General features: G+C 36.7%; 1 protein-coding gene across 1 annotated transcript in view; it reads left to right on the top strand.

Annotated features, from left to right (window-relative positions):
* Positions 1-14,927, top strand: part of LOC127858096 (protein APCDD1-like) — a 50,711-nt gene extending 35,784 nt beyond the window's left edge. The window contains exon 5 of the transcript XR_008038749.1: positions 14,779-14,927. The gene's annotated coding sequence lies outside the window, so the exon portion shown is untranslated. The remainder of the gene's footprint in view (positions 1-14,778) is intronic.
* The last annotated feature ends 1,583 nt before the right edge of the window (positions 14,928-16,510 follow it).

Raw genomic sequence — 16,510 nt, 5'->3', positions numbered from 1 at the left:
CGTCTCTGCTTGAAAACTTGAGATCGGAATTCAGATTGCCCGTCGTAATGGATCCTAGTTGGAACGGAAACTGTCAGTTTGGAGCTGTCCGGATGGGAGTTCATGTCTGTCAAGCCGTTACCCTCTAATAATACTTGGACATTACCCAAAGGGCGCCGGTGAGCATTACGTTGCCCTTGGTTATAATAGACATGTATTAGAAAGAATTGTAGACACATCAGCACAAGTAACGTGGGAAACTGATCCACCTACGAGCGATGATGACCTGAACGTCGGCGGTGATGACATGAGCGATGGCGGTGATGACCTGAGCGCTGGCGGTGATGACCTGAGCGCTGGCGGTGATGACCTTAACGCTGGCGGTGATAACCTGAGCGCTGGCGGAGATGACATACAATATTCAATACAATTTTATCGTAATTTGTGTTGCTGTAATAATGTTACAGTTTTATTATATCTTACAACATTTGGCCAATCTTGATAACAGCAGTCCATTTAGCACAGGGAAATCAACAACTGGCTACTCGAGCCAAGAATTATAAGAATTGATTGGGTCAATATTGATCACAACTGACCATTTCGGACAATACCGACCGCAACTGACAATTATGGAAAATACTGACCACAATTGACCATTTCGTACAATACTAACTAAAAACTGACCATCCTAGTGGAAGTCGGCTCAAAGAACCTCGTCGGGTAATCTAAATCTTACCTTAAAGTTTTAGTCATTTTACTTCAAGTTTTCGTTTTTAACATGACTTACAAAGGTGTGCGACATTTATCGTTAATGTTGCGACATATATCGGCAGTTGAAATTTTTGCGACATTTATCGTTAAAGTTGCGACATATATCGTCAGTAGGATTTGCGACATTTATCGTTCCTTGCGACATTTATCGTCAACGTTGCGACAAATCTCGTAGCCTGCGACATATAACGTCGATGCGACATTTAACGGCGCTACAATGTTTTCTGTTGCACAGAAATACTATGATACAATAGGTCATAAGGGCGTTTGAAGTCGCGCATTAAGAATATCTTTGGCCCCAGCTTCAGACATGTTTTGTGTGTGAAATGTTATTAATTCTCTAGAATTAAACTGCTGATAGAGATTCCTTTATCACGTATCCAGTTATTTTATAACAAAACTTTAAAGCTATTTATATTAATTATGATATGCAACCGAACACTCCAGAATTTTAATTAAAATATATTTATTTCAAAGCCTATTACACGGATCATATCAAATAAAACGGGATACTAGTAAATCATTGATAAGCAGTATATTTTGAAATCAAAACCATTCATTTTAGATTAAGATAATTATACGACGAATGTGCACTTGTTATCGTTTAAAACCAACGCTTTACAGATGTAAAAATGCGAGAACTCAATTTATCAAATACATATAACTACTTATTATCTTACATCAGCAATGGCTCTAGCCTCTTATTGATTCGGTAGATATGACAACGAGTATGAGATAGTTTTATCACATTCTTTTAAATGAGCAAATAAAATAAATATTTACGCAAACATAATGATAAATCCCGAATGTTGTTTACATTTCCTGACGTCATTTACGTTGGAACGTCATTTCAGCAAAACAACAAAATACGATTGGTCAATAAACGTAAACTAAGCCAATGAAAATGCTTAAAAAGTATATTACACATGTGTAAGATACACATATATGTAATGGTTCTATTACATGGGAAACAGGGTATGGCATGTGATAAAACTACTTATTATCTTACAACAGCAATGGTTCTATCCTCTTATTGATTCGGAAAATTAATTGAACTTGTTCCGCACTTCCTCTGACAGAAGAAGAACCCGCACACACCTTTACCCGGATAGATGAAGTTGCAAGCAACATTCTTAATGTGATGGCTAATAGGGGGGGGGGGGGGGCAGGTCACCGTGGGGGTATTAGAACAATTGCAAACCTATGGAATAACGCAAATCCCATTAAAGGATTTGTGTTATAAATACATTGTTGTAATCTAAAATAAAATGGCCTTTATATAATTATAGTACAGAATCCATAAACTCAAGCGCATGTTCAAAATGTTAAAAATGTGGAGCATAGATTGACTTTAGAGAGGAATGTTCTATGAAAGAACAAATTTGGTATTTATCAAATTTAAAGTTAATTGACCAGTTGCATAGATTTAATTAAGCAGAAAAATTGGCACGGCCCCTAACGATAACCCGAATGGGACTGGGCCATTGTCGATCACACACAAGCCCGTGAAACGTACTAGACTGGAAGTCTTACAATACGGCTTTAACGATTGATTTGCTCGACTTTATGAAGATCGGGGTTCACTTTTACATGAAGATGATTTATGGGAACTTTCATCTTAATGTACGATGCCTTATTGCTTTATCATTGGGCTAGCCAATTATCCGTAATCGGATTTTAAATAAATCAGTTTTTTTAAACTGTATATGAAGAAAGCGCAAAAGAATAACTGCAGAGTTATATACTAATTAACACAATAATACGTTGATTTTTTTTGTAAATAATGGCTGTTTAATTGTGCGGCGTTCTGGGTTTCAGTACCATCATTATTTCCAACATGTTTCTCGTTGATGTACATATTGATGAAAATGTAATTCCTTGAAAACACTATTAAATAAAGCCAATGTGATCAAAAAGTGTGTTGGGAAATGGTAAAAATATACGTATAAAATTAGTGAAGACGTATCTTCATTAGTCCGTTCAATATCAATGAATCGCAATTTGCATGTAATTTATTCTTGCGATTTACGGCACATTTTGATTCAATTTTTCGTATTTATTCCGATATTTGTAACAAATGTGGTAGTCAACTGCAAACAGTTCATATTCCAACATGCAAGATAAAATACAAAAATACTTCCACCGAATGAACGTCACCGGCGCAACCATCCGGTAGATCGATATGGCAACAATTGGTATCAAATTAATATTTTCAAACAAAACAGGCGTGTTAACAAACGTGTTATTGCGCACTAAAGATTATCGTAACTGAAGGTTTATGAAGGTAACGAAGTGACGTGTGGCAATTATGCGAACCTAATTTCGTGCATTTCTTACGAAACGAAAACGAAAAAGGACGCATTGTGGTTTGTTCGTGATGCCTTTTTCACTATTAAAGCTTTAGCTTTCGGTCTTAAGATTGAATTTACTTACATTTGGCATTGTTAACATGTATGAGACCATATAAGGATACTTCTTTACATGACTAATATGCATTTCGTTTAACACGTACAAACCAATTCGTATACAGGCCGCACATATTTGATTATTATTTATTTAATTTATTAATTGCTATTTGGAAGTAAAATTCTGTTTCCCATATTATGATTTTTTTAACTCGAGTACATGCATGCAATTGTGTCTTTTTTATCCTACGTGTTATTTTATGAAAGTTTGTGGAAAAAGATTTGTTTCGAAATACTTTCATTTCGTACTTAAGGCAGTGGATCTATAGTGCGAAATCTAATACAGGGTGTGAAAAGGCACATATTTAGTTTATATCGAGTTACCACATTTCATGTGAAGATGTCAAACAAACATTTGTTTTCAAGAGATTCCTCTCTAAATTACTTCACAAAACATTTATTCCGAACAAACCTTCATTTTGTTTTATTTCGTAATTTGAAAATCATGATGAACCTATTTTGGAAAAATGGGGACCGAACACCGATGTGTGAAAAACAATTAAATTAAAATTTTGCCCCTACCCCGAATATAAGACAGGTTTTAGATCAAGGTGTAAATTAAATTTAGCCAAAGTAACGTAATAGTAAACAATGCTCTGGTTTTGCGAATGTTGAACTGTTAATATCTCTGAAAATATTATGGTGTGCTTTTGGGATTAGTACTTTATTAAACAACACGAGAATGCTCGTTATACGGAGAGCCCGTTTAAAGGTAGTCAAATGTTTAAAACGATGAGAGCGTTAATCTAACACGACCGGGCTCTTCAGAATGCGTAAACGCACATGGAATTTTAAGACCACTAGCGGATATGTGGTGGCAGCAAACATAAAATGTCCGAACTATGCATGCTTTTATATTTTATTTGTAGTCTCAAGTTTGTAAAAAACTGATGCATTATTGTGTATAACTTAATTAACACTGACATAACCTACCCCGACCAACCCACTATCGAAACTTGAAGGTTAAAATACGGGTAAATATAAACATGTAGAAAAATTGCGAACATATGTTTACATTTTTCTTAGCTCGCCACTCTGTTTATTTTAAGCGTAAACTGAAAACATAAAGGATGATTACGTATTCTTGATATCAGTTACGCACTCCGACCCGAAATTCTGGATCCATCACTGAGGCATCTCAATAAACTGAAGGCGGCAAGTGAGGCAAAGCGGTCATTTTCAATATATTAAATATTGAGATATGTAAATGATAATTGCGATTATTATGGTTTATGTATTGATTTCATGCATACATTGGTTAAAATCATACAGTCATTAAAATGAAACAATCACACTATAACACGAAGAAGTTAGTGTAAAGTCCGATATTGCATTTCCGGAATTCTTTTATATTTATGTTTATAAATATATTAAATATTCCATGATACATCGTCCAAATACTTTATATCAATACAAAACAAAACTTGTTAACCCTTTCATGGCGTATTGACTATACTGAAATGTGATAACGTTTCAGTGGGACAATCAAACAAAAAATATCTTTGAAAATCGGCCCAATAATTTAATTGGTCTCATCAGCACAATTGACGTTTAATCCAGACCAAGATGTGACCTTAATAGTGTCATAGTGATGTGTAACCTGTCGACAATGTCCTGTTCAAAGTGTTTCGAACCTTGCCCTATTCCAAATGTATTATCTGAACCCAAATGAGATATACTTCTGATGATTCGGTCAATATTTGCCACCATATCACTCGCTGTGATCACGCCAATCATTAGCATGGTATTTAATTCCATTTTATTTAACACTATTTATTTAACAGAATTTTGACATGCCCTTATCGCCTATAATGAATAATAGGCCACCGTATTGCAATGAATTTGTAAGATTTTTTTTATAGTAAAGGTGTTGCTCGTTTGCTTCAAAATATTATCGACCTAATAATTGATATTTGTGATAAGCATATTCAAAATGTACCGATATTGTTTTCCCTACACAAACATATTTACGAACATTTCCAGATGGTTTCTAAACATATGCAAACTTGATTTTCTTCCCATTTAACATAAAATCGTAATTTACGTTATTCCGAACCCATATGATAAAAATTTGTATTTTGCTGTCAAGTTATTCAATTCCAGGACTAATTCAGAGAAATAAAGCTTCACGTGTGTCCTTAGTCATCATGTATGCGCCAAGAAGACCTAACGCACTCGTTGACCTACGGCTGCCGTAGCATTTGTATCATTTAGTTCTATGCAATAAGTAGGACTAAATCTGGTATCATATAATCTAGAAGGAAATGTCGACATGTTCTTGTAATTTGCGAAACCATGTGTGTGTCCTTATTAATACAGTACTTGTTAATTAGGTTCTCAAAAGTTTATTGTACGATTCATTGAATCAAATGCCTATATGGTCCAGATATAAAACGGCCAACATGCAGTGCATTTTTCTTCCTCTTTCTTCATTTCCGATTTTTGCAGCATGATACTAATTTAAAATGAAAATAGTCTCCCAACAATTGCAAAACAATGGCGCGACCATGTTACTTTCAAGAAAATGCATCCCGAGCGAATGTAGACAGAAAACCAGATTTCGGAAGTGAAATATTGTCAAAAGCACAGTACCATGATTTAGTAACCCGGTTAGTGTTTCATAGAATATTTGCATACATACACACATTTTTATTTAATCTAACAAGACACGGTATTCATCATTTCATTGTTAATCAGCCAACGAGGTGGGGGTAGGGGAGGGGGTGGAGGTTTAGGGGGTGGCGGCTAAAGGTATTTTGAGTATACAAGAAATATGGTCCAGTACACCGATAGCGCTTTGGATATGTTCCTTTATGTGTATATTGTAAGGGACGCACAATAGATGTTTTCTCTGTTTGTTATACAATAAGTATACATGTATTTAGAAACACCACGGTGGTTATGGGCACCTGTTCACATACCTGGTGTGTTGTAATTGATTACAATCCTAAATCGATTTCTGAGCGCATTTTCAATGTAGACAAGCAATTAGTAATATTCGTAAACAGAACATTGTGTTGTGAAATGATTTTTTTGCGGAATTGATACGCTACCTGTTTCATCTCTCCGTTTTCTATGCTTTTGCCCAGTGACTATACAGACTTGCAAGCGGTCAGTTGGCGACGGTAAACGATGTCGGTACATGTTTGTCCAGTCAGCTCGAGTTTGTTTGCGTTTCACTGTATTGAGCTTCGGATATCAGTATCAGATTAATTCTAATTCCGCTAACAGTATGTGGCCCTTTTTAAACCGTCAGTGGACACGCCAAAGTTGACCGCTGACCACATTTTAATATCACAAAACATATTCTTTAAGCCGCCGCGTGACATTGAAGGTCGACTCACCTGTGCAAACATTGTGTGGTAGGTTTGAGTCATTGAAACATAATATTATTGGTGCAAAACTGTAATATGCCATTATTTGATTTCCAAATAAAAAGCGTCCACAGGTGCTTGTATGAACTCTCGTGTGGCCGTAGTTCACACCAAGAAACACCCAAATGTTTTGAAAAGAACACTGAGGATACATGCAAAATGTTGACAACATGCTGCGAAACACGGCGATTGACTGGAGTAATTAGAATAGAATTCGCATTAAGCCGGGGACACCTGTTGAAGTCATTACACCTTGTCAACTATTAAAGAACAATACCGCACAAATAGTTCTCACGCGCTTCAATTCAACAAGTAACAAAATATTCGATACAGCTCACGCACAAGTTGCAAGTTTCGGGACCACGAGTCCATAGATGGAATGTAAACTATTTAATTCTTATGCGAATACAATAACAACAATACCTGCAGCTTTCGCTTAAATAAAATGCTCTGTCCACACGGCAGAATAGTTAGTTGTCTTATACATATTTTAACATGATAGACACACTGGCTTTTCCGTCTCCTTTTATACGCCACCCAACGCGAAAAAGACCTTTTGACCACAGCATACCTATCCCAGCAATTTCTCATGTTTACGACTAGTCAAAAAGTATGAGCGAAGAAAGAAAGACTTGAGTTTTATTTTATTTTAAACATTTATAATAACTTAGTTTTGATACTGTTTTGTCCCGTCCTTAAATGGGATTCTATGCACGAGTGGGTGCTGTTATTTAAAACATGATGTAATGCATACTTGTTACTACAATTTAATTTACCTAATGTTTTCAAAGCTAACAGCAACTTTGATAAGTGTTCCATTAACGCCTCTATAACGCTCAAAATCAACGAAAATTACGTAAAGTATTTCGTAAAATAAAGTAAACACCTAAACAATCAGTGTTCCTTATAGCAATAGCCATAATTGCAACGCTAGATGTGGTATGATTACATAGATTTTTGAAGATACAAAATTCTCGTTATTATTTATTTGCGACACAATAAATTCCATTTAAATTTCTCGCGAATATATATATATATATATATATATATATATATATATATATATATATATATATATATATATATATATATATATATATATATATACATACGATACGCGAACACTAAAAGTGTTCATTTGTCATATGAATAGATCTCGTTGCGGGAAATTAAAATGGAATTAAATATACAAAACAATAATAAAAACGGGCAATTTGTATCTATAAACATCTATTTTACCAGTTAAACGTCTTTATCAAATTCCGAGAAAATAGTCAGATCAAAACTTTTTAGCTGGTTTGGGGTTGGCTTACTTATGTTTTTCTATATACCACAGAAGCCCTCAAATGTAAATACTGATCAGTTATTATCAGCATCCAACAAAACGTATGCTTAATATGAATCGTTATTAAAAGTAATATGCTCAGTGGCAGAACATTTGACATAACATTTTAGAATCAAAACGCTCTGCGTATAATTGCGTAACAGTCAACAAAAACAATTGTATACGTCCAGCCTGTGTCCCGACACAGGCTGTCAAATCACGTGACCTTCACCATGCACCGTGGGCAGAGGACGACTGCCGACGGACGCTACGGGAATCGCTCGCCGTTCCCGTAAACGCCCGAACGCCGCTGAAATTCAACGGAAAGTGAATCTCTTCAGTGTGAGTGACACTCAAACCAGCATTACTTAGTGCTAGAGTAACTGCCCGTTGTGTAAACTGTAAATTTTTTAAAAGTTTCAAAATTATGTTATAGTTTTATATATAGCAAGTTTGAAATGACCACAACCCGTTCAAATGTATAAAGAGTGTGTCTTAAAACACAGGTCGAGATGTTTTCTTCCAAATCATTGATACAGCTAATCAGTGTGCACAGGCTAATCTTATTTGATGCTGCCAAGGTGGAAAGTCCCCCTAGAGAGAAGGGCAGCAAGCGCCTGAGCACACTTGAGCTGCAGTAAGACGCAGCCAGACGCAAGGGGCACAGTCCGCTTAACAAATCCGGGAAGTTCCCTAGCCAAACACGAGGCCAGTTGGAAGATAGAAAAGAAGGACATAATGGAGCCTACACTTCCGACTGACTGCAATAAGCCCCGTTTTCCCTGAAAGCAGCCAAAATGTACAGATTTCTATGATAAAAACTAGACTGGCCAACGTTGTCTTACAAGCTGTTATATACACACTATGTACCGTACCAGTGAGAACAGGCAGATGCGGTGGTCAGAGCAGATGCTTTTAGCATTCGTCTGCTTAATTTTACTGCAGTTATCCACACAGGGTCACGGGTTACGGTTCCTGCCGTAGCTAAGCCCACACTGATTTGCAAAATTGCGTCTGCTAACGCTAACAAATAAAAATGAGAAATTATCATTAAAAACTAAAAAGGTTTTCAATAGTCAATATGAGACTTCGTAAATCAAAATTATGTGACGTTTTTGTTGTTGTTGATTATGGTGATGCTTATATGTGGATGATGATAATGCTAATTATAACGATTAAAACGATGTGCATAATAAGGGCACTGATAGCCACTTAGATCTAATCAATCGTATTAAAAAGTCATCAAGTAGCCAAAATTTGTATCAGCGGAAAACAAAAACGCAACAAACAACCAAAGCCTTCTAAAACTCGAGTGTGAACGGAAAACGTCGGACCCTCTAATAGCATGAATGTCACAAATGATCACAAACGATGTACTTAACATGACTACACCGCTGTTCCCTGAATTGGTGAATGTACTAGTAACAATTAATTAAATAACAATAAATAAAATGATGGCACATTGCCCACTACATTCAAGTGAATCCTCTAGATTAATAACGAAACACTCATACATATTGATGTAGTGGTTCACAATGCTAGTGACGTCAAGTGAAGAAGGTCGAGATCAATTAAATTAACTAAAGGCGCCTTAATTACGGGACTGTTTTAAGTAAAGACCCCACATGGAGTAAAATACTCAGTGTTTTTAGTAAACCATTAACTGTTTATCATTATAATAAAGAATTATAACACAGAATTAAACTACGTACATCGAAACATGCGGAAACAAAGATTTATGAATTGTTTAATATATAAAATAGGCATGAATGTTTATGGCATGTCTAATTAATGGGGTACGTTGCTGTTCATTCAATATTCACGTTAGCTCTGTGATATACGGAGTCCGAACAGAAATCACTGACAAATGACCACCTGTCACGAGCACGGACATGCTAAGAATTGCTTTTCCAGAATAGTTTGAATTAACTAACACACACAAGCACACTTGACAACGCACAGATTTGGTTGTGTTTACATACACACTGAAGTATTAGCAAATTCACTACTATTTTCTAAGGTTCGTTAACATACATTGATAACATATACAAAACAAGGGCATCGCATTACGGGTTCCACGCTCGGCTGCGGGTGCAGTTTTAAATAAATGACAGATTTTTTTTAGAAGTCACAGCGACCTTGACCTTTGACCTAGTGACCCAAAAATGGGTGTGGCATGTAGCACTCATCAAGGTGCAGCTACATATGAAGTTTCAAAGTTGAATGTTGAAGCACTTTGATTTTAGAGCCAATGTTCCAAACATTGACAAAATGTTAAGGTTTTAGCACGACGCGGACGGCGGACACGACGAGCTTGCTATGACAATACCTCGGGTTTTCTCCAAAAACAGCCGAGCTAAAAATCAGAAATCCGGTTCAGTAATCGGAACTAGCTCTATTTGTCCATTTAGTGTCCATGGCTTTAATATTTTATTATTTTTGGCATGTATTCATTTATCACATTAAGGACAGCAATTATAAGTACATAAACGTTTATACATCGAATTGTTATTTTTGAACGATAACAAAAGGTCCGTTGAAACGAGGGCAAATCTGGAATTATTATCCGACCAAAGACCGTTAACACCCAACCCTCCTTCAGTTTGAGACCTTTCAGAGCTGAGTTGCGTAATTGAAAGTCAAGAGTTTCGAAATTTAGTTTTTTGGCAATACAGAGTATATATTTTTTAAAAGCCGCTTCATGCGAAAATGGGGTTAATGTTGCCTGTGGCCAGCGTAGCTCAAATCCAGCTGGCACACTCACCCGGTCTGATTAGAAACTACGCTGCCCGCTGTAAAGTCACACATGGTTTCGTGTTCTCATTAACGGGCAGGATAGCTCCTTTCCAAACTGCGCGGATGCTCGGACTGGTCTGGAGCTTCCCTGGTCGCATATGGCATAATACCAATTTTCGCACGATGCGTGTAATAATATGTTGAATGGAATTGTGTTTTTACTGATTCCCAACTATGTTAAATTGCAACAAAACTGTATATGATATACATGTACGTATTATATGGCAACGCCTTTGTGCGATAATCAGATATACGGAAACACTGCTCGTGAAAATATGACTTATTTGTCAAGAAAGTGTTTCATTTTCCATACAAGCAATACGAAGATTCCAAAAACACATGTTGTGTACTTCGCTTTAGGTTACTATATTTACTTTTTTAGATATTGCTTGGAACTGCATCGTAACGATTTCAATAATTGAAAATTATTTCAAAATCATATCATGAATGTTATGTATTAAAAGTGATAACTATTTTAGCGAATGTTGGCGATTTTATTGGACACATAGTATGACTCACATTTGAAAATCTGTTTAGGTCAGTCATGAAACTAGTCATAAACAAGAAATGACATGCTGAGGATGGTTAATTCTATATCCAAAACAATTTATAACTCAGGTATTGTGCATCTTTTAGGTGTAAGAACCGACCAGGACCCGAGTCTGTTATTCGAAAATACGCGTTCCGGAAATCATGTTTCACCGCACAACTGTTCTACTACGCCGACGAGGATTGCAGTCACGTGACACACTACGTTAATGCGTGCGGCACGGTGCGGCTCGTGCACGAGTCTTGGAGAACCCCTGGCGGGTTCGAGTTTCGGTATCAACTCACAGAGGTCAAAGTTATACCATATACCGATACAAAGGCGAAGGAATTCGTAAAATTGATGCAGAGATATTGCAGTGAGTCTAGTGTGAACTTTGTGAAAACTTCCGTTAATTTGACATTTTAAGTTTCCAAGGAAACGCAATGCTCGTGAAGACGGCGGCGCAACAGCGGAGGACTGCGATTGCACAAAACTATTTAATTTCACGATGAACGAAATCCAGTTGATACGGGTAGAAAGGAGAATCGAGAAATCCATTTCCGGCGCTGTAATCCGCCGCGAGCTTCATCTTGGTGACGTCAGTACGGATGTGACGCAAAGACGTCAGTACGTGCCAACGCACTACTAAGCACCGCTCGTGAAACCATGGGTTCGTATATTCCACCTTCAAACATAACAATTACCGGCATAATATTAAAGAATTATTTATTCATCGTATGATTTCGAATTGATCAAGCCAAACGGACAATTGGCATTGGGGCGCATTTCTCTATTAAAAATATAAAATTATTTAAAACATAAATGGTCTGTGGCAAAGAGCTTTATTGACAGGCGTAATCATGTTAAATCAACATATTTCATTTTCTGTAGTTACCACAATGTATGCATTGCTACTTCTATAATTGTGTTGTAAATCGCCAATCAATGGAGAATAATCAAGGAGAGGCCATTTTCCGTTCTATGAAGTAAATGTTCACCAACCAGTATCACACACCTTTTGATTGTATTCGAGTACTTGATACGAAATGTTATGAAATGTCTGGGACGACAATATTATGGGAATGATTTATTTCGGCTCATCACGTAATTAATACAAATTGTACGAAAAGTCCTAAAGCCAGCCCCTGAAATGTGTGACAGTGCAATGACTTTGTTAACAACTATGCAAATTGGCTTGTAATGAGTTTCTTGTGGGTAATTTAATTGTAAACATAACCACCATCAAAGGTGCACAAAGCGGGTATTCATGACAGTACATAGATATGTGCTGTTTAAGAGATGTCAGCGGAGTGGCCGTTGAAAGTTTCGAATTACCTTGTAGCCTTTACCGAGGCTATAATTTTCATCGTAATAATGGTAAAGGCGTCAACGGTTTTTTATTCGGAAACCAAGACATATATTAAGAACTTTTTAAATGGCTGCGACATAGCTCGGATCACTTAATGTTACAATATATTTGCTCTCTTGTGTTTTGACCTATAATTCAATTACATGGCCGCTGGAGTGTTCATTGAAGTTTCGGGTTAATTGAGGTTTCGAAATGTTGCCAATGTTCATTCTTTTTGCTTATAGAATTGTTTATATCGTGTCCGATGGTTATGCGATATGATATCAATTTGTTATTATTCTACTATTAAGAATAAAAAAGCGCATCTTAATAAGTTCATCTATGTTTACACATTCACTGTGTGTTACTCTTTGACAAGTTGCTAATATCATAAAGCGATCAATTACTTCTGTATAGCAGCTGCCGAGCGAGAAGTAAACAGCATTGATGTAAAACTGCAAGACATTTTCTTGCTGCATGTCTTGTATGCAGTTAAACACTTTATATAATTTTAAATGTTCGAATCGTGCTTTAACACTGACTTTGTCAAGCCATTTGACGTTTAGCTCATACAACCGTTCTGGAACTAAGCAAACGTAATAACCTTTATGCATTACACATATGCTATTCTTTAAAATATTTTGGTTAATAACACCAAACGAGTATTTTATTATATCTGCAGGTACAGGGATGTGATGTGTGCCGGATGATATCACAAGCGTCACACAGGCATCCCCGGTACTTCCGCGTCGCCAGAACAGCGCCGTGGCACTTCCGGGGGAGTGGATCAGTCAGCGGTGCGAAACAAGACCCAACGGCCAATTTTTGACGCGCCACCTATCGTTCCTAGGGTGGCGCTCCTTTCAAGGAGTGTACGAGTTCTTCCGGGATCCGCTCTGTAAGGAGTCCAGCTACAGCATCGCTATTTAAGGGCCATATGCAAGGACGGGCGCCTCGGCGGTCATTCCGTCCGCGAGTGATTTCGTGTTTAAGACAACCCAACTGAAAATAACGCCGAACGATCACCAGATGCTTATGTTCATGAACAGTTATTCCGGAAGTAAATGTGGCGATGCAGGAAGTTGGAAGCTTGGGGTGACCCAGGTCGTGGGTGACCCAGGACGTGACATCAACTGATGGCTGCGTGCTACTAGGGATGACCTTACCTCATGTGGAGCACGAAATCGTGAAAACAGAGTACGATAACAGCAAGAGTTATCTGTATACCGGACAAAGACCTAGTGATTTCGTGTCAATGGCCATTTCTAAGAACAGGCCGACATTTTCCAAAATGTGATGGAGATAACTTAATAGTGGACGAAGTGTTAACTTTATTTGAACAATATTCGGGCAATATTATTCGGACAGTGCTGTAGTAGAAATTACGGGTAATAGCTCTGCTTACAGGCACCACGCGGCATCACTTTTATTGTTCGTTACGTTACTCTCACATTTCGTGTTGGTTGGGCACTGACATGATAAGTTTTGTTGTGGGATCTTGCGTTGAACTTCGTGGAAGTTGTTTGTTTGATGGATTAACGAAATACAGATGCACAGGAGATCTTCAAATTATTCCGGTATTTTAGAAGACCATCCACAATCGAAATAAATTGTATTTTGGATAACGAGTGCGACAAATGGATTCGGAGTTCTGGCATTGAGGTTAATAGAATACAGCTAAAGAAAAATACGTCACATCCTGTTATCGTAGTTTATACGGACGTATTGATAAGTAACAGTATTAAATATCGTTCATTTGCACATTAATTTGTAAAACTCGCTTGTCTTACCTATCAGGTTGACAAATTTGACAGTCCAAATATTAGTAAAATCGTACCTCTGGTCTTAAAACATAAACGAATAGTTGATGTTTAAGACTTTGTAGAACAAGACTTTCTATGTGTAAATTTGTGTTCTATTTGTCTTCCTCCTTAACAATTTGCTAGATAACTACTGAAGATGCATGCATTTAATTGAAAGTAAATAGCATCAAACATCATACCGGTAATTAAATAAAGGACGTGTTACTATTTAAAACCACATATCAGTTTGAGCTCAAACGTTTACTCATATCTTAGTAGTAATTACCGGGTAGTGCAAGGAAACGCATTTAGCGAATATCAAATTTGAAATCAATATGTTCATACATGTATACATTTGACTATTGCATATTTACTGTTTCTGCTAAGTAGGAGTTTTCCTATCTATTTATGCTTAGATGAATGACGCCGCACCCCAACAAGCCCCGTCAAAAGCAGGCCGCATAGGCTAATCTATGACGATACATTACGCACACACGAGCCCAATGTTTCTAGAGTGGTGCTTATATAATTTAAAAATTTAAAATAATGAGTAGAAAAAGACACTAAAGTAGAAACACATTCAATTTAAAATTGCAAATTGATCCACTGCAATAAAAATGATTTCTTTTCATATCCATGTATTTATTTTGTGTTCGTGTCATTGTTTCTAAGTTATCAATAATGCAATGGATGTTACAACAACTTATATTTGCCTGCACATATGTTATAACATTAATTGTGTAAAATGAAGACGGGTTGACGATGTCAAAATAGACATACATCTGTAAAATGTCATTAAGACGTCATACTATTTTGTAGTCTGTAAGTCGCCATAAGCAGTTTATACGATGTAATTTTTGTTTGTTCCCGTTTACTACAGTTACCTCCATTGTAAAAGCTGTGTTAACGAGAACGTTAAAAATAGTTTTCAATAAATTGTACACATTCAATGTGTTTATTTGTTTAACGCCACGTACGTTTGCTGCAATCGGTAAAAAACATTAAAGAAAACGATAAAGCGCAAGGCATTAATTGCATTTATGCCAAACTCGAGGATGTTATAACATGTACGGTAGTTCTGAATTTTCTTGCCTGATGCATTTGAGACGGGCTCTGTGAAAAGGGTGTTTAATGCATGTGCGAACAGGCTTATCAAGGACGACACTTTCGCCTTAACTAGATTTTTGCTTAGAAGAGACTTTCTTTAAACGAAAAATGTCATACAAGCGGATAGTGTCGTCCCTGATTAGCCTGTGCGGAATTCGCAGGCTAATCTGTGACGACACTTAACGCACATGCATTAAACCCCTTTTTCACAGAGCAAGGCCCATTTATACATCCGATCTAAACTAAACGATATATGGCTTTTGTGTTATCCTTGGCGGACAGATTTTGTGTTGACAACGTCTGCAATTGTACGCCTTTTGTTTTCAGAACACATTTGGATAAATTAGTTAATCTACGCACGGGAACAGTCATTTGCAAATTCCGAACAATGGGTCTTTTTTCTTAAAAAAAAACACGGGGTGAAAAAAAAAGATGTTGCTATTAAATATATATTTAAGAAAACTTATTGGATAACGGTTTGACATAATCATATAAGTTTTGTTTCCATGTAGCGGTCAAATAAAGATCAAGTATACAAACGCTTGTCAAAAATAAGTCATACATATCATTTATGCTGTTATTTCTAAATTTAGCTTTTAAATACACGGATGCATGTGTGCGTCTTCTAGACTTGCACATGTTTATGAGCTTGTTGCAGGGTGCGGTCTGCACATGTTTATGAGCTTGTTGCAGGGTGCGGTCGCTTTAATTGTTGAGTTCTACATATTATCCTTAATAAAGATTTTTAAGTACATGACATGGGTTGTTTCAACATATTGTAAAATCAATTCTAAATTGGCACTTGAATATCTACGATACTGGTGTTCACGTGTCATAATATTTAACCCATGAATGAGAAGTGCCGTATTTTATATTTTGACGTACTTTATCTATGCCACGTTTACACGTCTCAGTAATATTTTGATATGAACATGTTCATGTTCAAATACTCAAAGCGGCCGTTTTCAGCGTCCTCGATCATGCAACATTCAACGTTCATTTGCATGTATTTCCG

This window comes from Dreissena polymorpha, chromosome 14 (genome assembly GCF_020536995.1).
Source record: "Dreissena polymorpha isolate Duluth1 chromosome 14, UMN_Dpol_1.0, whole genome shotgun sequence".
In the NCBI taxonomy this organism is placed as follows: Eukaryota; Metazoa; Mollusca; class Bivalvia; order Myida; family Dreissenidae; genus Dreissena; species Dreissena polymorpha.
The sequence above is the reverse complement of the archived record's forward strand: the minus strand, read 5'-3'. Positions and strand labels throughout refer to the sequence as shown.